The sequence below is a fragment of the Agelaius tricolor genome, unplaced genomic scaffold (genome assembly GCF_023055355.1).
Source record: "Agelaius tricolor isolate 1412-34295 unplaced genomic scaffold, bAgeTri1.0.p SCAF_27, whole genome shotgun sequence".
Taxonomy (NCBI): domain Eukaryota; kingdom Metazoa; phylum Chordata; class Aves; order Passeriformes; family Icteridae; genus Agelaius; species Agelaius tricolor.
Genome location: NW_027269287.1, coordinates 2,127,495 through 2,151,434, shown reverse-complemented (window position 1 = coordinate 2,151,434; position 23,940 = coordinate 2,127,495).

Here is a 23,940-nt window from a genome sequence, read left to right as displayed (position 1 = left end):
CATACTTGTTTTTATTCCTAGGAGACAAAAAATGAATAAGGAAAGAGACATTTTGTAACACAGAATGAAAATAATGAATTCAGTATTAAGCCTGTGCGATAGTTAAATGTGTGTGACTTCTTGAGTATCAAAAATGCTATGTATGAAAATAGTCCATTTCCAAAACAGCATAAAATCTCAAATTATAAATGTCAAGAGGGGAAAAATATACAGAAATTGACACTCTCCTGCAAACTATAGAAAATTTGCAGCTATGCAATATCAAGCATAAAGGTGTCAAAGGATGTGTGACAGGAAGATTACTTTGGAGAAGAAAATAATGGTTTTGATGTAATACCTGCATTACGTTACTGAGCAACACTTGTATCACACTCTTCTCATAACGTCTTTAATTTTTGAAATGTTGCCAAACACAAATTCAGAAACAACAGTAAAGTAAAAGGACCATATTTAGTTTATCATAATCGTGACAAGAATGGATTAAATTAATTTTGGCACACAAGCACACAATAATATAACATAACCCCAGATACTTAGGAATGTTAAGGTAGAAACACAATTTCTGATTTGGGCTTTTTTCCCTTCACAGTATAAGTTACGGAACTGTTCCCTCATACAGAATTATATGAATAATTATTATAAAGTCATTATTCTTCCCAGTAATATAAAGCTGAAATAGCACAACTCAAAGACACAGAAGTCTAAACTGATCATTCATCCACACAGATTTATAGCCAAGCAGGTAGATATTTAAATGGAGAAAAGCAAGTCAATTGGCCTAGTTTTTAAGGAAATAATAGTATGATTTTCAGAAAGTAGAACAAACTCAGTGGACTTAAGTGTTGCATGAATTATATGAAGTTTTGAGGCTTGATCCAAAAAAACCAAAATAACATCCAAATTTTACACAGGTGAATATTTCTAGCCAAATGATGTACACATTTGTGTTGGGGGATGTAGATTTTCTAATCACAGCAATGAGCAGAGGCACCCGTGCTGAAATAAGCAGATGTTGCTGTAGCTGTGATCCAATGAGAAGCTTGAACAGAGAGCAATGAAAGAGATGAGAAACTTTGCCTCAGGGATAGAAGAAAAAAACCTCTGTTCCCAGAGACAAAAGAACTTGTATTTCTATACTAGAACAGCTCATCCTTAAAATTGCTCCCCAATAAGCTGACATGACCCGTGGTAGTAGCTATGGGAAGACTACCAAACCATGGGTGGGACCTCACAATTGCAGATTTCCAAGCAGCTGCTGGTTTGTTGTGACATTAAAGCCATGAGAGAACTGTTTTTGTGAAGTCTCCATGGCATGGCAAGAGAGACTCCGCTCCCTAAGAGAATGAAGAAAGATTATTTTAGAAGTTGTAAACTGATGGAAAGTAACAAGTTTTGTCTCTTTATGTTGTCAGTGGGAAAAGAAAAAAGAGTTGGGGGGAGGAAAAGTGTTCTGAAGGTCTATTCTAATATGTTATTATTTTTCTTTTAGTTCTATTAATAAAGTTTTCTTTATACTATTTAAAGTTTTGAGCCTGCTTTGCTTTCCTCCTAGTCCTTATCTCACAGCAGAAAATGAGTAAATAATTCCAGTGGGCGCTCTGATGTTTAGCCAGTATCTAAAGCACATTAATTGATGCTTTGCCCAGAAAACTCAGACTGGTGAACAAAAACCACTACACTTAACTGGTGATTCCACCTGGTTTCTGAAACACCACAACGTTTAAGTCAGAAGAGTTCAACAGATGATCCAGGATGTTTGGAGCAGGTTTCTAAGGATTCTGTACATACTAGTGAAGAAAGAGACAAAGGAGTGTAGTTTGTAATATTCAGTCATAAAGCTACTTGTTTTTTTGGCATTATTTCCTTAGGTGTTTGCAACCATGATAGCTGTCTGCCACTCACTAACTTTAGAGTGCAAACTCATCCACTCAGTAAAAAGTGGAAAGATAATGGTGGTCCTAAAGTCATATAGAACAGAGCACCCTGCTAAAGAAGAGTGAAAGATTCATGTTCCAGCATTCATGGTAATAATGTAGCAAGGACTGAGCCATTCTCTCACCCTGAAGCCTGGTTATCCAGAAAAAATATTTACATGACACTAGATAACCTATCATGAGGTTATACAAGAGGGGGAAGTACAGCAACAACACACAGAAGCAGATTAAACCCAACATACATGAAATATTATACCCAACATACATGAAAGAGGTATCAAATAAAGTGGATATACCTACTCTTCTCTCCAAATAGAAACGAATTGTTAAAATTCAGACAGATTAGCAAACTCAGATATTTACAATTAATACAAAACACTACTTCTAAATATCAGTGACAAGGTCAGGGTTGGTCAAGAATGAATCATTACTAAGGGAATGCTTGGAGTCACTGTCTTTGGCATTTTTTGTTTGGTTATTTTCTTTCTTTTAAATGAGCAACAGGGTTATATGACAAAGTCACTATTGACTGCAGGTTTTAAAATGTGCCTTATCAAGCAAAAACAATTTATTATGTGTCTGACATTATTTCATATGGGAAAAATGATAATTAGCTGTACCAAATTATCACCTGTCTCAGGATACCAATTTCAGCTGTTGTTGAGTGCTTGTCTCAGTTGGCCTTCCTTCCCCACATTCTGTGAGTGACAGTTTTTAAATTAATAGCAACTTTATATCATACATAAAAGACAACTGAAAAAATAAAAATTGCACAAACATGTTTCTGGCTGAAGAGTTTGGCCATACTGTCATTCAAAATAAGAGAAGTGCACGGCTTCCACATCCTAAGAGTCCCAAGAAATTCACCATTTCTCACTCCTCAAAATCAAGCAACAATAATTAACAGCTTAAAGCAAGACACTTGGAGGCTTTCTCACACAGTCTTTGGCACAATGTCCTAAAATACTGGGTTTGTCTATTTTTACTATCAACTTGCTGAAGAATGAAATGCTTTTTACAATACAATTTTTGCAATTTAAGAGATGGCAATATTTTGATGGTTTTTTTGCTCTACTTTGATGTCTTCAGCCTCTGCTACAGTTTTAATTTATTATAAGTTTCAAGGCACTACATTTTAGCACTGAGTACCATAGTTAGCACAATACATAGAAGTCTGCCAACTCTAGTTCATTTCAAATGAAGCAAAATTTTAATGAACAGATATTTTTTGCCCAGTGTGCATCAGGCAGAGTTAGACTGAAACAGGACAATATCAGGTTTAGTACAAAGTGTGGAAGAATTTGAAAAAAGCTTGTTGTCACTATGGTGAAAACCATTTAAAGCAGTAAGCTAATGGAAGAAAAGAAATGACAAGACAAATCGTGCAAACTGAAAGCAAATTGGAAACTTTCTAAGACAATATGAATCTCTGCAAAAACAACCATGGAATGGTCTACTTGGAACTAGTTCTTCACAGAATTGGTTTGTTTGGGCTTTTTTTTGCTCTTTGGGAGAGGAATGTGGGCTGCAGATGCACTGAAGCAAAATCCCTATTGCAACAGAGCCGCCTTCTTCAACCACTAAAGCATTAAGCACTTTATTCCCATTTCCTTTCATTTTCCCCAAGGTGAACAGCCAAATTCTACACAAAACATTGAAATTGCACATTGGCCAGTAGTGATTACAGAAAGGTGCTGAGAAGAGAAATATCATTTATTCTGCTGTGACAAAGAAAGTTTGATTACCTAGCCAGAAAGACAGTTTAGAGTAACACCATGGCAGCAATCCTTCTGCTATAAAGAGTGCGGATTACAAAATAGTTTTAATGGATGCACTTTGACTCCACCCCTTGTGCCTAAATGAATGATGGTGAAAGTAGAAGCCACTTCAGCCACTTTCTCCACTACACAATAGATTTTATACAAACATCAATCTTCATTTTTATTTTAGCTCCTTTGTGACACAAAGAGGACAAATGTGACGCATATTTGTTGTGCAAATTATTCTGCAGACAATACCAGTATGGATCATGAAGTCTTGCCTTAGCAAAACTGTAACCAGGTTGTCCCTCTATTTGCCATGGATGAAACCATATCTGGAATGCTCTGCACAGTTCTGCACTCTCCAGCCTGAGAAGTTTATTGACTTATTGGAGCAAGGCTAAGCAAATGCCATGAAGCTGTTTAAGGAGCAGGATTTCCTGCTGTAGGAAGAAGAGCTGAAAGAAGTGGGGTTTCTAGCTTAGTGAGGAGAAGTCTAAAGGGCACATGGAACTACGCAATGGGAGGATATAGAGAGGAAAAGTGTAAGGCACCTCTTGGAGATGCATATTGAAAAGATGGGAAGCACAGTCACAGCTGCAAAAATTAAATTCTGATTAGATAATAGAAGTAAGGCTAATTAACAGTAATAAAAATGAGGCTGATCAAACACTGAAGCAGAGGCTGTAAGAAGCTGTGAAATTTTAGTCTGAGGAGATATCAAATTTGACTCAGCCCTGACTTGAGCATGAAGTTGAACTAGGTGATTTTTGGCTATCCCTTCCAACAAAATATAATCTGCATATATAAACTGCATATGGGCAATAGGCAAATGAAAGAGGTTTTGTCAATCAATTTAATCATATATAAATATTTGTCCATCTGTGTGACAAACTCCCAGTCTAATCTCACCCTACATGAGTTTCAAGATGGGAATTCTAAATCAAATCAAGACTTAAAATCACTTCAGTCTTGCCCCACATTATGTATAATGCTATGTTGTTCATCACACTGTCAAAGAGTGTAAATCCCATCAAGTCCACACATGATTTAAACATGCAGGGAGTTATGGTCTCATCAAACACCATACACTGGACCTAATAATTAAGATATATTAATCAACTTGAAAATGAAGATCTGATTCAACTGTCTTATGTTTTCTAAACACCATGAGTTCCCATTATGAATTGTGTGATTTTAAACTTAACAAAGACATCTTCTTAACAGGCAGAAATAACGGCACATGTCTGTTCCAGTCCCATGAAAGCAGATCCTTTTGCATTGAGGCTGAAATATCTAATTCACAATAAATGTGCTACCACCATAGGCCTTTGAAAGAAAATCTTTTTTCTTGTTAAATTTCCCAGTTAGATGGGCAGTTCAGCAAACTGTCTTCATCCTGAACTTGTTCTTCACATTTTATGTCTACCACTATCTATCCATTGCTATTATAATTATTGCCTAGGCTTTTATGAATGCCTCATACAGAAGGAACACGAAGCATATGCATTCATTTGTGCTGTTTTATGAAGAACCACTTTGTTGAATGTTGACGTAAAACATTTGTGACAACCTGTTAGAAAATAAAACTTGCCCAACAAAGTTCACAGAGAAGAGTCTATCAAAATAGCCATTAACACAGATGAAAAACAAAACAAAACAAAACAAAACCCTTATGGAATTCTTTCATATATTTCAAGGGATAGAAAACTCTTTCAAGTCTGTAGGTCAAAGGCTACATATAGGGAGCAGCATGTCAGTCAGGCAGAGGAAATGGTGCAAAGATTCAGAGAAAGCTTCATATTTCCCCTTCTCTCACTGCTGATCCTTAGTTGCCTTTTTTGACAAAGGGATGTAATGGGACACAGCTTTAACCGACATATAGGGGGAAGGCACAGGATCAAAGGAAGGATGTGAAACAAGATACTGCAGAATAGAAGAAAACAAAGGAAATGTTTCCCTCTACCTCAGTAACTCAGCTGGGACCATACTGCAACAGCACTTCAGATACAACAGGTGGTTTTGTGGTTTCACATAACTTTTTGTTCTTCCTCATAAAATCACAGAAGTCAAGCCAGTCCTCAGCTTAAAGTACAGATGTGTACAATTGCTGAACAAGCCTGAGGATTCTTTGAATAGTGTAAGCACAGAACAGCTTTTGCTTCATTGCTGTACCTAAGATACATAAGATAAAGATGTAGGCCCCTCAAACCACATTTATTCTTGGGAAAAAAATGGAGCTTTAAATATTTATTATGTACAGTGCAGTCTTTTTTAGAACTTTTCTCTTCTGTACTTTATGCCTTCTTTCAATTTTCGTCTCACTTTTTCCCTATATTATTCAGAATAATATACAGACTTAGTTAGCACTCAGACCAGTAGAAACTAAATGTACAAGCTGTCAACTGCAAAAACATTGAAAACATTGAAAAACGTTGAAAAATCTTTCCTCTCATTTATTCATCCTAAAGATAAGTTTTCATGGTCAGTTAGATTCATGTCTGATAAAGGCAAAGCTTTAAAAAGTCATTATATTCCAACGTTTTCTAACAGATCCCCACCAAAGTTAATGAATATAAGACATATGAAGTAACAGTCCTTTCTGTATCAGTCCAGAAAAAAAGTTGCATGTTGCATGCCATTTTAAGGATATTTTACCATATCTTGCTAGCAGATTTAATCAAACTCAGCATTCATTAGGAGGGGCAAAATAGGAGATTTTCCTTTACATAGCTCCATGGAACATGTAAGTGTATAACAACTTGGTCAACCACACTTCTTTTGTTCTGATATTTACTTTGACAGCTGATAAAAAGCATAGAATGTATTTATTTACCTTCACACATTAGTTCAGACAAATATATGAGTGCCGGTTCTGGTTTGAAAGCAAAACCAGTGAGAGACTTCAAGTCAGAAATACAATTTATTAGGAAAAGAAAAAAAAAAAAAAACCAAAATACATGCAATAATACAAAAGAAAAACCACTGACAAAGTCAGAATACAACCTTACAACTTGTTGGTCAGGGTGTTGGCAGCCATCCAGTTGGAATGATGGCTGCAGTCCTCCTGGAGTGGCAGATGTGGTTCCACTGGAACAGTCATTCTGTAGAAAGGGTGTAGTCTTCCTCTGAAGATCCAGTGGAAAAAACAGCTGTTCCTCTGGGAATCCAGTGGAAAGACTGACTGTTCTGTCCCAAATTCCAGATTATATCCAGGTGGGGATGTTTATCTCCTCCCCCCTGGGCAGAGCATCTCACAATGGGCTGATATCATTCTGAGTCACGCAGTGGGTTCTTGATTACCCATTAAATAGACATGGGTCCTGGAGGGAGATATCTCTGAGTCCAGTGGCAAGGCAAGGCCCATTAACAGGAGATAAGGAAAAACAATGCCTCTCCTGGTTTCAGCAGCTCTTGAGCATGGGAATAGAATACATCGTTATATTGTAACCTAGGACATTGCCTTTCTGATATAGTCCTGATATGTGCCAAGCTTCAGACAATCCACAAATTTAATCAGGCTGCATGTCAGTAGTTAGAAAATGCTACAGACCACTGCTGTAGTGTCATATCAATACAGATATAATAAAGCTATGAAGTCAAATTTAGATTTTTGGTCTGAAACCACACAGATTGCACCATACTAAGAAGTCAAATAAATTGTATTTCATATTGTCTGAGTTAACTCCAATATCACAATCCTACCAGTCATGTACAGTGTTCTACAAATGCATTGAAATCAAAGTGGAAAAGCTGGTTTTTTTTAACACATCATAAATCTGTCATTCATTTTTGTCTATTTACTAATCTTTTTTTCAAGAAAATATCATGTATCAAATATGGAAAAAATTTGAAAGCTCTCAGGGTGTCTGACAGTGGACTGCATAAGGTAGCCTTGTAACAAACAGCATACCTAAGGTGAAAGAATTTTATTCATTTCCTTACTTAACTGCATGAGCAAATGACTCATATTGTGAAAAGAGAGGGGAACCTAAAATGTGAGACTTAGGTCACCACTTCTGAAATGGCAACAATGTACACAGGGACACTTTCAAATCTATGCAAATCTATATTCATCAAACAACAGAACAGTATCAAGTAACAGGACATAAAAGCAAAGAACAGGTTAACTTTTCCTCTGATTTCTGACATTCATAAAATTTCAGCAAAAAACTTATGAAATTCAAAGAAATATTGTAAAATTATTAAGAAGCAATGTATGTCCTTTCTCTTCACAGAATCACGAATGAATTTGAATGCCTGCATCATTGTAAGTAAACTCTTCATTTACTGGTTTTCATTTTTCTATTTCATGAACCATAATTTACATTGGATTATATGGTGTTTAATTGGTATCCACAAGTCCCCCAAATTCTTGTATTACCACTGTGTTTTCCCAGTGCATTAAAAAGCTTCTGAAATCTACTACTAGGAAAGGAATGCAGCTGGCAGAAGGCAGATTGTTTTTAAAATTTCTAAGGAAGAACTACAAAAAGCCTCTAAAGTAAATTCAGTAGCCCAGTATCACATAAAAATTATGGTACATGCAGAGTGTCTGAGGGACGATTTTTAGTATCTCATTTTAGCCCAAGACATCTCTATCGTGTATGTATTTTAGGACATACAGGTGAATACAGAAACATACATCTACATAGAAAATATATTCCAAGGATACATATGGCTCCTTGAGCTTTGGCACAGAAGTGAACTGAATAGCTTTGGATGGGGTTAGTAAATGAAAAACACCCAAAATGCAACACTTCCCGCATACTTTTAGAAAGAGACGAAGCCAATATAAATTATGCAGCTCTGTGATTCATACTTGAGCTTGAGTTTATGCTAACCAAATCAAATACTAGAACTTCCAAAACTCACAGGGTCAACCTGCAAATTAATGAGCGTACACTGCCATTTAGTACAATTAAATCTCTTGTGAGAAAAAAAAAAAAAAAGTAAAGAAAAAGGTGAAAGTTGCCATAAATGTTTTAATGGGCTTGGTATAAATTCCTTTGCAAGCCAGTAATGCTAAAATAAAATTTCTAAGAAAGAAAACAGTAGTATATTTCTCCACCTTTTCTAATAATCAGCATGTAAGCAACCAAAATAAGATTGCTGTTACTACCAGAACAGAGGGGACTTTAAAAGTCTGGTTACCATACAGTTTATTTATTTTTTGATCTAAGTAAAATAAAATATTACCTTCCTGTTGATAGGTTGCCAGGCATTTGCAGATAAACAGTAAGAGAGGTTTGAGAAACCAAATTATCAAAAAAGATAGTTAAATTATTACCCACCCCCAAGCACTAAAGTGAGCAAGAACAAAAAAGTCCTGCTGTCACTGCCTTGTCAAGTAAATATTCCAAGGTGTCAAGGCTTCTTCTGATCCACCTATAAGGATTATGGAGATTCAAAATAAGCATGACATAGCTATTCCTCAGAACACAGATCGTCTCACTACACTAATGAAAAGCAAAGGTTGTGGTTAAGAGATAATGTAAAATATGTATGTGGAACAATACTTTCAAATAAAAACACTGTATTGAAAAATTCCCTTTATAAGAAAAGGTTAGCACACTTCAAAAGTTTTGCAGTTCCCATATTTGTTTGCAGTGAGATTAATCCCAAATTTCAAATTTGTGATATAGCAAAAAAAATCCATTTTATGCTGGTTTGTTACATATTATGTGAGCAAGAATGCATGCACAATCTCAGTATATCAATTTTGCTGCACAGCTGGGAGTCACAGCCTAGTCTTCCAGCATGCTCTGGTTGTCCATCTATTGTTTAATCATGCAGAGACTGCCCTTCTTTCTCAAGAGACATGATATTCACTCTTAGGGCTGCATAATATATATTGATTAAGACATTAGGACAGAGTGATCTTGGGTATAGCCTCATTTACATCATACTCAGTGAAACTCAAGGAGATCATCATCACCATCACAATGATAATGTAGTACAAGGGAGCCAGGAGGAGGAACTGCTCCTGGTTTTGGTTTCAGACAAGGGATTTCACAAAAAAAGCAGAGGACTGGCCGAAATATATTTAATAGCTGTTAGACCATTTTAAGAGCAAGGGAATGAATTAAAATGCTTTGTTCATCAAATCCTTAAGGGCCTACTAATAAAATACAGCTGGGAACATTACAAAGGTGATTTTGTGCAGTTTTAATTATATATTCACTGCTATGAGTGAAATAATAAGAATTTTCCCTTCTTAAAGATATACCTGGGCCCTATTACATTAAAGGAGAATGTGTAGCATATCTCTTATTTGTTCTGAGGAATGTTAATGTGTAAATTTTAAAGCACTCTTGAGAGACCTTTTGGGAAGAAAAATTGATGAAAAAGGAATGAGTCCAGAAAGATGTCTCACTGAAACATCAATAGAGATCAAATTCAGGCTGATGCATAGCAGAGCAAAATTCCTGTGCTTCTATCTGTCAAGCAACAGGTTTATCTAAGCAACAAAACTATTCACACCTTTCAAGCCTTTAAAAATCCATGCTTTCAGACACCATGAACTCCTGCAGTTCTTAATTCATTAGTTTCATCATTAAGAAAAAAAAATTGGACCAGTCCGTCTTTCATAATTTGTGAAAATGGTCCCACTGTTGGGATCCACTAAGTCTGATTTTTAGAATACATATGTGAGAGAAAACTAAAAAACTGTTTCTGTTTTCCTACTGCAGTGTTTGTGGCTACATTACTTCCTTTACCAAAGTGAATGGGAATCTGTAGGTAATACAGGGACATGGATTCTGTCATTATTTTACGGTTCTCTGCAACAGCTAGTTTTTTCAGAAACTCCTACCAGGAGTAGGAGAAACTCCATTTCCAGGGTGTGAACATGTATTTAGTTGTACTAAGAAACTACAACAAACTTCAAGGGATTTAAAAATTTTAACTGCTTTTAAGTATATAGATATTCAAGTATCCGTATCCATACTAGAAGGATACAAGGAATGATGATCTCAGTATTGCCCCATGTGGATAGAGAGGCACAGTTATGCTTGATCTCCAGGTCATGTGGACTTGGGGAAATGATGGAGCAGTGATTGTAATTCTCACATTCACATATCCCAGGCACAGATTCACCAGCTGTGACAATTTGTCTGCAGCATTATTTTTTTAATGTTTCTTCTGGTTTTTTTATACAGTAGAACTAAACAAATGAGATCTATACCATCCTGTACCTGACTTGCAGGATTTATACAGCAAAATAATACAAACTATAAAAAATAATATGAAGAATTATATAGTCTATTTTGCTGGAGTAGATAGGGATCCTGACAGTGAATGTGAATTTTTTATTCTATTCTCTGGATAAACACAGAGGAAAAAAGACTCTCTACCCCAAGCAGCTCACAGAAAAGGGCAAGTAGATAACATCAAGCAGACTCAGCAGAGTACAGATAATATAGATAATAGAAACTTTCTTCAAAACACATTTTTGAATGTTTTAAGAAGAGATGTGAGAATTCAGTGACCTTACTGGTTGCAATCACACAAAAGAGTGTCAAAAGATAAAACTAACAGAATCTTTGACTTTTTATTAAAGACATATTGAATTTCTCTTTCACTGTTGATACTGTTTCCCTGTCAGACTGGCCTTACACTTCTGATAAAGGGACTATTTCCATCATCATTCTCCTGATGGCACTTCATTTTTTTATGGGAAATGGTTAATGATCTCAGTAAGTAACAGACAAACCTTGGTTTAGGTTACATGTTTGCACTTGTAAGGGTACAGAAACCATGTGTGCCTTTGGTGTAGACTGTGGCAGATGCTGACAGACAAACTATGTCACCTGAAGCAGCGGAAGGAGCTCTCTAAAGATCTCTGCACAGTTCCACAGTGACTGAAAGGAGTGCATTGGAAGAGAGAGTCCCAATTGCTTTCCCAGTGCTTTCAAGTTGTCTTTTTTTCTGACACCTGGGCCTTAAAGGAGGGACTTTGCAAGTGCAGCCCTGCTTTTGGTTAACCAGAAGGACCTGCCATTCAGAGCTTAATATTAGATGACAGAAACCTCCACACTGCCAAATACCTTTTGTGAATGTCACTGTCCAGCCTGTTTTCCCATAGGTATGTCTTAAGGCACAGATCTTTCCATTTGCATTCTTTTTTTCTGTGAGACATGACTTCCTTTGCCAAACAAATGGAACTTAATTCTTCATATTTAAATATAGCTTGATAAGGTTAGAGTGAAGGTCAGATAGCGTGGCCTCAGCAGAAATTTCCATTTATCTCACAGTGATGTATACCAGGTCTGACACCTTAGTCTATCATGTCACTGACTCCCATCAGTACCACGTCACCAGAAAAAATGGATGGTTATTGATAATTCTTGTGTTTCTGATTACTATAAATACACAGGTGAAAGCTTTCAGCATCTTGTTTCTTCCATAAGACTATTCAGTACTTTTTCCAAGGACTTTGTTGTGTAGTCTTTTTCATGGTACTGCAACTTCCCAGGGAATCTACCCTAATGAACAATAGCTTAAAGATTATACACCATGGAAGAGACTTTTTTTTTTTTAATTGTGCTTTTCATCATTGTAACTATCAAGCTGCTTTGTATTACTATTTTTCCCCTCTCTTTACTTCTTAGCTTCCCTTACATCTTTGTTTTCAACCACAATGTAAAATGTTCTAAATAAATGTTACAGTTATATCACTGAAACAGTGGGATTTTTTGAGACCAAGGAATATATTTAGAGACTTTAATGTTGCAAGTATGCTAAGTTAGAATATCAGTGTCATTAATGTTTAATCTAATAATTTCTCTAAAACATAAAACTAGAACTGAGCTGAGATGAGGGAGACACACAAAATTCTGATATGTGGGCAACTGAATCTTTATCATTATATATATTTATATTTATCTTTATCATTATCTTTATCAAAGTATCATTATCTATGAACTAAATGTCTGAGTGCCACTCAGTCACTTGATGACACCAAGTTTGGTGGGAGTGTTGATCTGCTGTGGGCAGGAAGGCTCTGCAGAGCTACTTGGACAGGCTGGATTGATGGGCAGAACATAACTATGAGGTTACGTAAGGTGAAGTGCTGGGTCCTGCCCTTGGGTCACAACAACCCTTTGCAGTGCTATAGGCTGGAGCAGAGAGGCTTCCTTGTAGAAAAGGACCTGGGCATGCCAGTCAACAGCCACTGAACATGAGCCAGCTGTGCCTGAGTGGCAAAAAGCCTGGCCGGAGAGAACAATAGTGTGGCAGCAGGACCAGGGCAGTGACTGTCCCCTTATACCTGGCACTGTTGAGGCCACACGTCAAATCCTGTGTCCAGTTCCAAGCCGCTCACTGCGAAGAAGACATTGAGATCCTAAAAAAGCGTCCAGAGAAGGCAGCAGGGCTGGGGAAGGACCTGGTGCACAGGCTTGATGAAGAGAAGCTGAGGGAGCTGGGGTTGCTCAGCCTGAAGAAAAGGAAGCTCAAGGGAGACCTTGTTACTCTCTACAACTACCTGAGAGAAGCTTGGAATGAAGTGAGGGTTGACCTCTTTTCTTCTGGTAACAGGACAAGAAGAAAAAGCCCCAGGCTGTCCCAGGGCTGGTTCAGGCTAGACATTAGAAAGAATTTTCCCCCTAAAAGGGTTGTCAAGCATTGGAACGACCTGCCCAGAGAGGTGGTAGAGTCACCATCCTTGGAGGTGTTCAACAAAGTGGAGGTGATTGGCAAAGTTAGTAAAAAAAAAGTCAGTTAGGTGGTTGGTTGTTAGTCAAAGTTTGGAGTTGATCCTGGGAGACCTTTTCCAGCCTGAACCCTTCTATATATACATATATATATATATATATATATATATATATATATATATATATATATATATATATATATATATATCTTCTTTGGTTCCACGCCCTCTGCTGCTGCCTCTTCTACAACAGCTAGTGACTGACAGAACACCATCCTCCAGACATCCCTGCTCCTGCCTCAAGTTAGTTCAACATGTTTGTGATAGAGGAATTGCCTGGCTGTCCATCAACAGAGGGGATCCAATACACCATGTTTCAGGCAAGGGTTTATTTCTCTCACAATAAAGGAGAGCTTTAACCCTTGCTTTTAGTGCATTATAACTCAAAATAAGTGGGAATATATTTTCATTTCTCCAAATCACACAAGAAATGGTAAAGATGACAACCTACAGCTCAGCACTCTTCATTTCATTCCATCTAGCCTTTGTGTTGCTGTCAGCATATAGTCTTTGGGATGCCCAGAGCCAAAAAGCATACTTATAAATGTTTCTAAAATCGCGAAACACAGACACATCACTCATACTAAAAGCAATAGCAGGTATGATATGTTAGACAAGTTGATTTGATCTTTTGGAAATGGTTTAGTATCTAAAATTTTGTATGCCATAGATGAAGAAATAGTGCCAGCAGGATATTGAAAACCACAGAGAGCTCTGTAGGAAACATTAGGAAAGAATAGGGCAAGTAAATGAATACCCAGGGAAAATAGATAGTATAAAATTGGATCCCTGCTGCATCAGCCTTGGTGGATGATATTGCCAATTTGGAGAACAGTGGATTTCAGGGGCTTTGGTAACCAGAAGTTATATGGAATATTGCTTAGGTCTCTATTTTTCATCGGAAACTATAACACTTTCAAGTATAATAGAAATAACTCTATCTCCCTAGTATCCAACAAAATTGTTGTCTCAAACTACATTATCTATTTGGATTCACAGTAAAATTGTTGAAAGATGAAGCAGTGCAGAAACCATCTGTCAGGTGAGACTGAGGATTAATTGACACAATTTTCTTAACGTATTTTACACTAACGCCTCATGTGATAAAATAGCACATCTGTTGCACTTATTTCCTGACAGAATAAATAAAAGGCAATAAACACCACATAAATATAAATTAGAGGTGAGTTGTATGGGCAAATACAACTACTTAGTTCTAATTCTTCAGTTTCTTTATGTCAACTCAAGGTACATTCCATGATTGTTGAAAACTTAACTTTGACAAGCTTTTCTGGACTCTTAAATCAAAACTATAAAATTAAAAATGCTGAAGTCATAAGCAATTCCTCAAGAGTTTATCTTGTTAATCTTCCTGGCGAAAATCTCTTTATTAAGGAATTTTTGAAAATGGTAACTGGCAAAACCTTGAAGTGGAAAAGCCACTTTCTACCTCTTAGTTTCAAGTTCAAAGAAAACAACAATTATGTAGAAGGAATTTTTCCCCCCACCATCTTTTATTTAGTAAGCCAGTTGAGTAAATAATGTCATATCACTCCTAGAGACCTGTAATTCTAGGATAAGCAGTCACTTCATTTCGCAGGAGGTTTGCTTTTGATTTCAGAAATATGTTGCATCATGCTGATTGATTTGCACTCAAATGTAATTGTTCTGAAAAGCAATGAAATGTTGACTCTTACAAAAGACAGAAAAAAGCAGTTTCCAAAACATACTTGCTTGACATAAGACAGCCCTGAATTTCAACCTGAATAGTAAAAGTATCATTTGCACAAATGTAAACAGCAAGGATACATTTACCAGGGTCAGAAAACTTGGGAGCTATTCAATCTGGATTAAAGATGTATAAAAAATTACTTGCACTTAATGCAGCTATGTTGTCAAAACATTGTTCTTTTAATCCCTGATAAATTATGGAGTTTATAAAAGCAGATTTTTTTTGCAGATAATTGAAGATTTTTTAAAAATATGTGAAAAGCAGATTAAATGCAAATCCAGTACTGCAAAACTCTATGTCTGTCATGAGCTTTTGTACTTCACTATATCGTAAATCCACAGCTGGATGAGTATATATTTTTACTATAATCCCATTTTATGTCTAGACTTTTCACATTAAAAAATTCCATATATCAAATCAGCTTTTAGGTCCTTTCAGTGCATCAGATCAGAATGTATCAGGTTTTAAAACAAAATAAATAACTTCCAGATTGGATGACCTGTTTTCACCCCTCTCCACCTGCTGTAAGTGGGAAGTACAGGAAGAGCTTTCTTTAAGAATGTTTATATAGGTCCTTAGTTAGCATGGTTGTGTCTTATTCAAAGCTGAGTGGTATTTCTTCTTGAATTACAGAAAAAACAATCTTACCAACAACCTACTGCTTCTCTGCAATCCATCTCCAAGTTACAAGAAGACACAAATTTAAGATGATTTATTTTAAAAATCCAGGTATTGTTTCAATCTTCTTTTTCTATGATGGGTGAATGTCTTTTTCTAGTTGATTGATAGTTTCATGGCATGAGGTCAACAGCACTGAGCTTCATCTTCAGACATTTTTTAAAAATATTTCTGAATTTTTATTATGTCAAATAAATTTATAATAATAATTAAAACTGTTATTTAATAGTAAATGTGTTCTTTGTCTATCTGTCCTCTTACTGCCTTCCCTTCAACCAGCATATGCAGTCTATTTTCTCAGAAAGAACACCACAGAACTTGTTGTGATCCTGTATCTTTTACTTGGAGTACCAGCAGCTGCCAAGCAGGTGCTTACAAGCTTGAAAAGTTGTCCACTGAGCACACCCAGCAGAGTGGCTCCATCCCTATTTAACCAATGCCAGCCAGAGTCAAGGGTAGGAGTAAATCAAAAGAGGCAAATGTGGAGTCTGCAATTAGCAACGCCAAAGGAAACCATCAGCAGTAATCCAACTCAGCAAAAGTAACAAAAGCCTGAAGAATGAAAGGATTATGTACTGGGCCAGCTACAAAATGACATGTGGTGGCCATTTTAAACTCAAGCATAGTAACTTCATATAACATTTGAGATTTTTGCAAACCAACATAAAGAGGGCAAGCCCTGTTTCTTATGTTTCCATTCCACTTCCCTGCCAAAAGTGGTGTTAATGATTCTTTACTCTTTGCTGCCAGTAGTTTTCTGATAATGTGAACACAACAGAAAAATCATCTTCCTAAATCTAATAAGATAAAAGAAAATACTTCAAACATTATTTTTTCAGGAGCTCTGAAATGAAGAGGTTGATCTTAAGCAATACAATATTCTCTTCTTGGCATCTCTCCATGTCAACTTCATGGACTTGCCCAGCTGCAGTGCCCAGTTTGTTGCCTTCATTGCCGGATCAGCATGGTATGAATTTACGGTATGCCAAGGAGTAAAAACAGAATTGATGTGAAGATAAACAGACACATGTCTGCACCTAATCAGTAATGATAAAATTGTGGGCAATGTGAAGGGGCTAATTGGCAGATCCAATCCCCTTGTAAACCAGAATACGTGATAAAGGAGATGTGTTTTCACTGCTATGTCTTTGAAAGTAGGGAATGCAGGTACTATTCAATGACCTGGCCAAAAGATCTCATGGTGAGTTGCAAACCAGACACAGTAATACATAGGTAAGGAAGCCAAAATACTCCATTTCTTTCCTGCTGGGAGTTGGTTTTGTTTTCAACGTAGTTTTAAGCAATGAGACTTATTCTTGCCTTCAAATACTCAAAGTTGACTGTGCATTGAATATAAATTTTTTTCTCTTTACAAGATTTCATTTGGAATCCCTAGGGGGGAAAAGAATCTAGATCTCAGTAACAACGACTCCTATTTCAGACAGCAGCTGGTGTAATATTTTCTGAGAATAAAAGGTGGATTGATTCACTGATTGGTAAAACTGCAGTTTCAATCCTTACATTTCCATCATTTTACTGCATTTTGCATTTGCAGCTCTCACCTTTGGGATACTTAGTAAAAGAAAGACCACAGTTGTGACCCATATTCTTTGTAGAGTAGTCTAAATAAATTATCATTATGTGGTGATGGAGTTACTCCCCATAAACTCTTCCGACCTACAGAAGCCTGTACATACTTTATGGTAGCCTTTCCCTTGCATTTACATTCATAAATCCAGTCCACTATTACCATAATTAGAGAAACACTTTAAAAAAAGCAGAAATACTCACATAAGAGAAGTCAAGCATCTTGCCTTGTGTTTATACTCCATGTTGATGCTCACTTCCTACAAATATTTAAACTGTCAAAGTGTTGCAAATTTTCAACACTTTTAAATAGGTTCCACATGCTGCCTCATATGCAAACCATTGCTTTCACATTTTGCCAATTTTCCAAAACTTGAGCAGTACCTAGTTTGATTGTCCATTAGTGCCTCACTGCATTTGGAACAAACACTTTCTTAGATTTAATTGAATCCCTTGTGCTTAGCAACCATTCCAGAGTTTCTCTCAACAGAAGCGTCCTAGGGCAGCTACTTCCCCCAAATTAGAGGGGAGATGCAAACCTGCAGCAGTAGCAGAGCAGCTGATTTCCAGTGGGGAGAGGAGGCAGAGCAGTAGGAACTGTTGGACTGGGCCTGTGGAGAATTTTTAGAAGATGCTTGACTTTTCTATCCTCTTAAGGTCTTCTTTTTCCCCTGGGCTGCTACTTTTTTCACCATATTTTTCACTTCTTACCTTTCTTCTCCAGGTACAAATGAGGATTTACCATTTTCCTCACATTCTTACCTGCTTCTAAAAGATGTAATGCCCTTTTAGTGGGATTTGCATTGCACTTCCTTTAAGTTATAAAATTTTCTTCATTCTAACATAATTGCATCTGCATTAGGATTTGTGCACTGATCTAACCTACTGCTCGAGCAAGACTGGTCCCTCCTTTTTTCAGACAGACAGGAAAGCCACAAAAAACTGAAGTGATAAAATGTAATTGCTGTAATATGTGAGATTTTGACTATTGTGTCCATGGAGAGGTTATTAGAATGTATTTATATATTCTTTTGTACCTGGGATGAAGTTATTTATTAAGCAGCTAGATAAACTTCTCTATCAGTGAATGATATATACAAGGGGACATATGGGTAGAGTGGCAATGCACTCAAAGAGCATAGGAAGACTGACATAGCTGAGTTTTCTGAGACAGTAGGATCACATATTAGCAGTTTTTTCACAGAGATATTATTCTCAGAGCTTATTCAAAAGCAAAATCAAAAAGGGTTCTTCTCCAGTAAAATAAAACTGAGCTTGTTTTCTCCAGATTAAAAAAATCACAATAGACTTGTTTGACATAGTACTGAAACTGACAGGAGGTAAGGGGTAAGGAGGTAAGGTTATCTTGTGCTAAGATAAACCAGAAGCTTCTCTTGAATTCTGCTTTGTAGTTAGTTAGATTACCTATTCCAACTGAAGCTTCCTAAGTCTGACAAATTTTCTACTTTTTAACAAATTGTATTTGCAGTGTGAGAAAATATTTTCCAATACATTTACTTAAATTACTTCTGCAAAGTCATGTAGTTTAGGTAGTTAGTTATTTTTTAATTTCAATGTTCAGGAGTTTGTTAGAATGATTTTTTTTTTTTAAATAATGAACTCTACGTGCATGCTTTTATGCTATCAGGCTTTCAGAGCATCCTAAAATTTGACTAAATGATTTGTGAGTTCTTCCTCACTGCCTAGATGGCCCCTTGGAAGATTCAGAGCATGGCAGGGGAGAATGGCATCATGCTGCCAGTATCTGCTATTAATGTATCTTCTAGGCATTTCAAAAACAATTTTTTTTGTTCCCAGCTCATGCATAATCCAATATGACAGGTAGAAAGGAAGGGCAAAGCAGCTGGGTACAGGAGGAAAGATGAATAAGGTTATGCTTTCAGTGACAAGTACCAACCTTCTGCTCTTCCTTGCCTCAGGTGCCTCTTACAGTGCTTGCAGCTCAGCCTTCCACAGCTTCTCATCTCCTGTACCCCACTCTCCAATTTCACTCATATAAAGTTAGTAACATTTTCCCTCAGGTCCGAGTATTACATTTAAACATTTGCTCCACCTTGCACATACACTCCATCAGCAGTAAAAACAGCTAATCCACTCATCTAAAGCAAATTGTTTTGTCTTTTTGGTGGGGTTGCCACAAATAATTTTTCTTGATTGACACCTCTCTCACTTATCTTCTGAATCTCCTCCAGCCAGCCAAAGAAATAGACAGAGTATAAGTCCTGAAAGTGTACTACTGCTGTTATTTCTCCCCATGGGCCAAGGATACCTCCGATCTGTGCCCAGCCCAGCCAGTACCAGGGGGTCTGCAGGTCTGCTGGACATTTTTATCAGAGTTCTTAACCACAATAGAAGTGCTGTGTGTAAATGTGAATGCTGTATAGTAAATGGAGATTCTTTAAAAATTTGGGACCCTAGAGATATTAAGCTCAAATTTCTCCTCTTTCCTTGTTTTTCCCTTTTCTCATACTTCTTCACCTTCTTCACCTTCTCTTTTCACAGTCTGAGGAAGGACAGATTTTGAGGGGACATATTGTTATAGTAGTTTCTGGCAAGGTCAGCAGCTCTCACTGTAACTCTCTCTAGTTACTTTTTTTTTTTTTAATAAACCATATTTCATGTCAGAAAGATTAGCATAAAGTCAAATTATTCCATTCTTAAAAGTACATTTATATTTTGTAGCATAAAACTTAAAAGATTATCAATATGTCAGAACAAAAGAGGGTTGGTTCTCTACAGTGTTTTGTCTCCCGTTTTCTTGTGTTTATGCTTTTCAGTGGGGTGGAAGGGCTTGGCTGACTGGGCTCCTGAGATTTTCTGAAAATAAACACAGGGAAAAAATGGGTAATCACAGATTGTGTCTCAGACACTTCCAAAAATAGTACTATGATTTGGTACAAGAGATTTTACCTTCTTGCAGAGAGACTGATAAAAATGCATTATGATTTCTTGGTTGGGATATGTCTATGTAACAAACATAGTTTGTATTGCAGTGCCAGTTCAGATTACTCTTGCCAGACCTAAGGATGTGCTCTGGAGGCTGGCAGAGGTCCAGGCACATTATCTGGGGTTTGTGAGGGCTCATGAGCTCCCAGGGGTGGGATCTACATCCCAAGGCTGAGTGCCAGGCAGCCAGATCCCTGGCTCATTCAGGGTGTTATTGTCAGGTACTGCTCTACACTACATTGACACGTCTGAGGGGTTCTGCAACTTGGTCTCCTCATGCTTTGGAGGGAAAATAATAAATGAAAGGCAGATATTCAGTATGCAGTGAACTACAATGGGCTGGCCACTCTAATGACCAGTGCAACCCCATGCTCCATCTACAGTCTGTGACAGAGGCACAAATAAAAAAACACAAGTGCACCAGCTACCACAGAGGCATCAGCATTTTACACTTGCAGCACACTGTAAGGATTTTGGTTATATGCATTTCTACAAACAGAATAATCCAGTGATTAAAAGTCATGCTTGAGCCTTTACTGTCTTTTCTTCACAGAGAAGCAATTTGTTTACAAGCATTAAATACGAATAGACACATGTTCAAGTATATTGAAGTCATTACAATCCCCTGCTACTGTATAAAGAAAAAAAGAGGTAATAGAGGCCCAGTCTTCCTTGTATTAACATAAGTAGTGTTGACACATTAATCCTTTCACTCAGAGAAGAATGAATAAAGAAGACTGTAAATTTTTTAGGGACCTATTCAACCAACAGAAAAAAAACAATAGAAAAAGAGAAATTAGAAGGTAAAACTTAATTTCCATAATTGATGGAAAGCATTAATCAGTGTGTGAGCTATGACACACCTACTGTGTTATATAAAATTTTTAGGACTTTAAAAAGTCACTAGAATGTTGAATAACTTAATTGGAAATTTTAAATCACATTTTTTTCCTTCATTTTTGTTCCTTTTTAAATCATTATTTTTCCCATAGGTATTACCAACTTTTAATTCATAATTTATAATTTTAATTCATAAATCTAAATTAAAATATACCTATGCAAGTCACTATCAGTATACTGTATGGAATTATAAGCACTTTTACGCATCTGATTCACATAGATAGATTTACAAAGTTCAAAATCTCATATTTGCAGTTAATCCATGACTGCATGATAGAACAAAAATGAAGCTCAGATTAAGAACACAAAGAAAAATCATGATTCAGATGTTCCTGCAACTCAATTATCTTCAGTTTTGATGCAGAAACCCAAACCATGGAACTTCTTCATTGGAAGAAGTCATGAATCTGTGTGAATCTTGGTTAAAATCTGGTCAGAATTTGTAATAAAATAATAAGCCAAGTGAGCTTGTATTTCTTACTTTTTATAAGCATTTCAGAGATCTGGAGTTCTTATCCCACTATTACACTGGTGTGAAACCTTTGTTACTCATAAGGAACTATAACTATGAGCCCAGATAAATGTCTTAGTGAAGTGTGCTTCTGTGAGTTAGTCAGTGTAAGTGATGTATAAAAATTAATTTACTGAGGAAAAACTAGTTGAGGTTAGCTGGCATCTTTTGGCAGTGTTCAGAAACCAGCAAGTTTTCCCACAATATTATCTTTATCATTCTGTCTGCATTACATCTGTGTCTATAGGTTCTTTCTGAAAGCTCTCATAGTCAAAATAAAGATCATGCATCTCACATTTGTTATTTTTGCTGCTAATGAATCGAATTAAACACAAAAACCCCAAATATACTTAAAGAACTTATCTGAGATATAGAAAACAATGCCAACATCAAGATACTTTCCCCAAAACTGTGTTTCACTTTTTAAGCACAGGCAGATCATAAACATTACATAAGTACGAATCATTGCCAGATGGAGAGAAGGGTGCAGTAAATCACAGTCAGGTACTCTCTCTCATACATCTGTCTCTAGTTCTGATCCATCAGTGTTGGGAGACCTGGAGACCTTCTCTGCATTCCAGAGACATTTTGCCACTTCACTATACTTGAGGCTGGCTAGGAAGATCCTCACTCATGCTGGAGCCTATGACAGCAGGAAATCCTACAAAACATTAAGAAATACAGCCCCTGAGCTTCCCTGTCATCTTACAAAAATAATTTTAAGCATACATATACATATGCATTATTATATGCGTTTTACCTTTTTCCTCAGCACAAGCCATAAAGTGTGGCAGCAGCTCTGTGGCCACAGATGGCAACAGATGACTTTCCCAGGCATTTTCCTGAGGAAGGCTGTGAAAAGATCAGAGAAAAGAATGAGAAACAAATCTTATCTCCACTTGCTGCACCTGTTGTTGTGCACATGTGGAATGTGCTATGGAGATTGTTTACCAAAGGATGATTTGTTAATTGGACACTGGATGATGTTTGTATTGATTGACCAGGTCAAAGCTGTATCGGACTGTCTGCAAGGGGTTATGAGCTTCTTAATAAGTGTAGTATAGGATGATATAGTACAATAAAGCGATTGATCAGCTTTCTGCAATCACGGAGTCAATGTTAATTATTACCCAGCTGGGGGCCAGCAGAGACAACAAAGCTACATAAAGAAAGAGCTACATAAAATTCTTGAATTATAGTTAATTTGCAGATGGGTTAAATTGCTTTTAGCCATGAAGATGAAAAGAGGCATCAAGGGCACCATTATTCCCTTTGTAAAAATCATGAAATCAAACACAGAAAAGTTCCACAGCTTAACCTTTCCTGTGCAAGTGGTTCCATTAGAGCAACAAGCTTATAGTATCTGATTCTCAAATGAGTCATCCAATTATCCTACGAACACCAAGGAGCAGAATGGGCTAGGAGATGAGGGTAGTTTTGGCCATTGGATACTCTAAAAGTATCTACTTTGGATACTCTAGAAGTATCTAAAATCTTAAGAATTGTCAACAGAGAAGAGAGATTTATTATAGTGTTCAGAAGAGCATAGAACCACTGCCTTTATATGCAGCTATGAAAAGTCCATCCATGCTCCAGTTTCTGAATCGGATATGGCGACATTCATTCTAAATACAAGCAAAGAGGAAGGGAATACACTTTGCTCTTTATGCCCTGGATCACACAGTAAGTTTCATATATTTTCACAGTAAACACACTCACAAACAAAATAAAAAAGAAGACTGAAAAGCAATGCAATTGAATTAACTATTTCCCACATGAAAGCACAAGTCTTTCACAACTAAGGACTACAGATCTGGGGATCTGTAGTCTACAGCACTGCTCATATTAAAGCAAATGAGTGCAGTGCCACTGTGACAACTGAAGGACTGGAATATAAAAAGGAAACAAAAAAGAAAAGGAAAAAAAACCACCACATTTTCATTCTATTTTCAATGCACAAAGTATGGTCTTACTCCTACAATTTGAGGCTCTCAAGGAGTGATAGGCAAATGCAAGATCTTGCAGCTGAGCACAAAAGAGACCAAAAGCTTTTCATCAGTTTTGCATCAAACAGCCATCCAGTTTAGAAGATTTCTATGCCTCCAGCTACTCAGAGCTTGCAGAGATGACACTTGGACAATCACCATGTTTCTAAT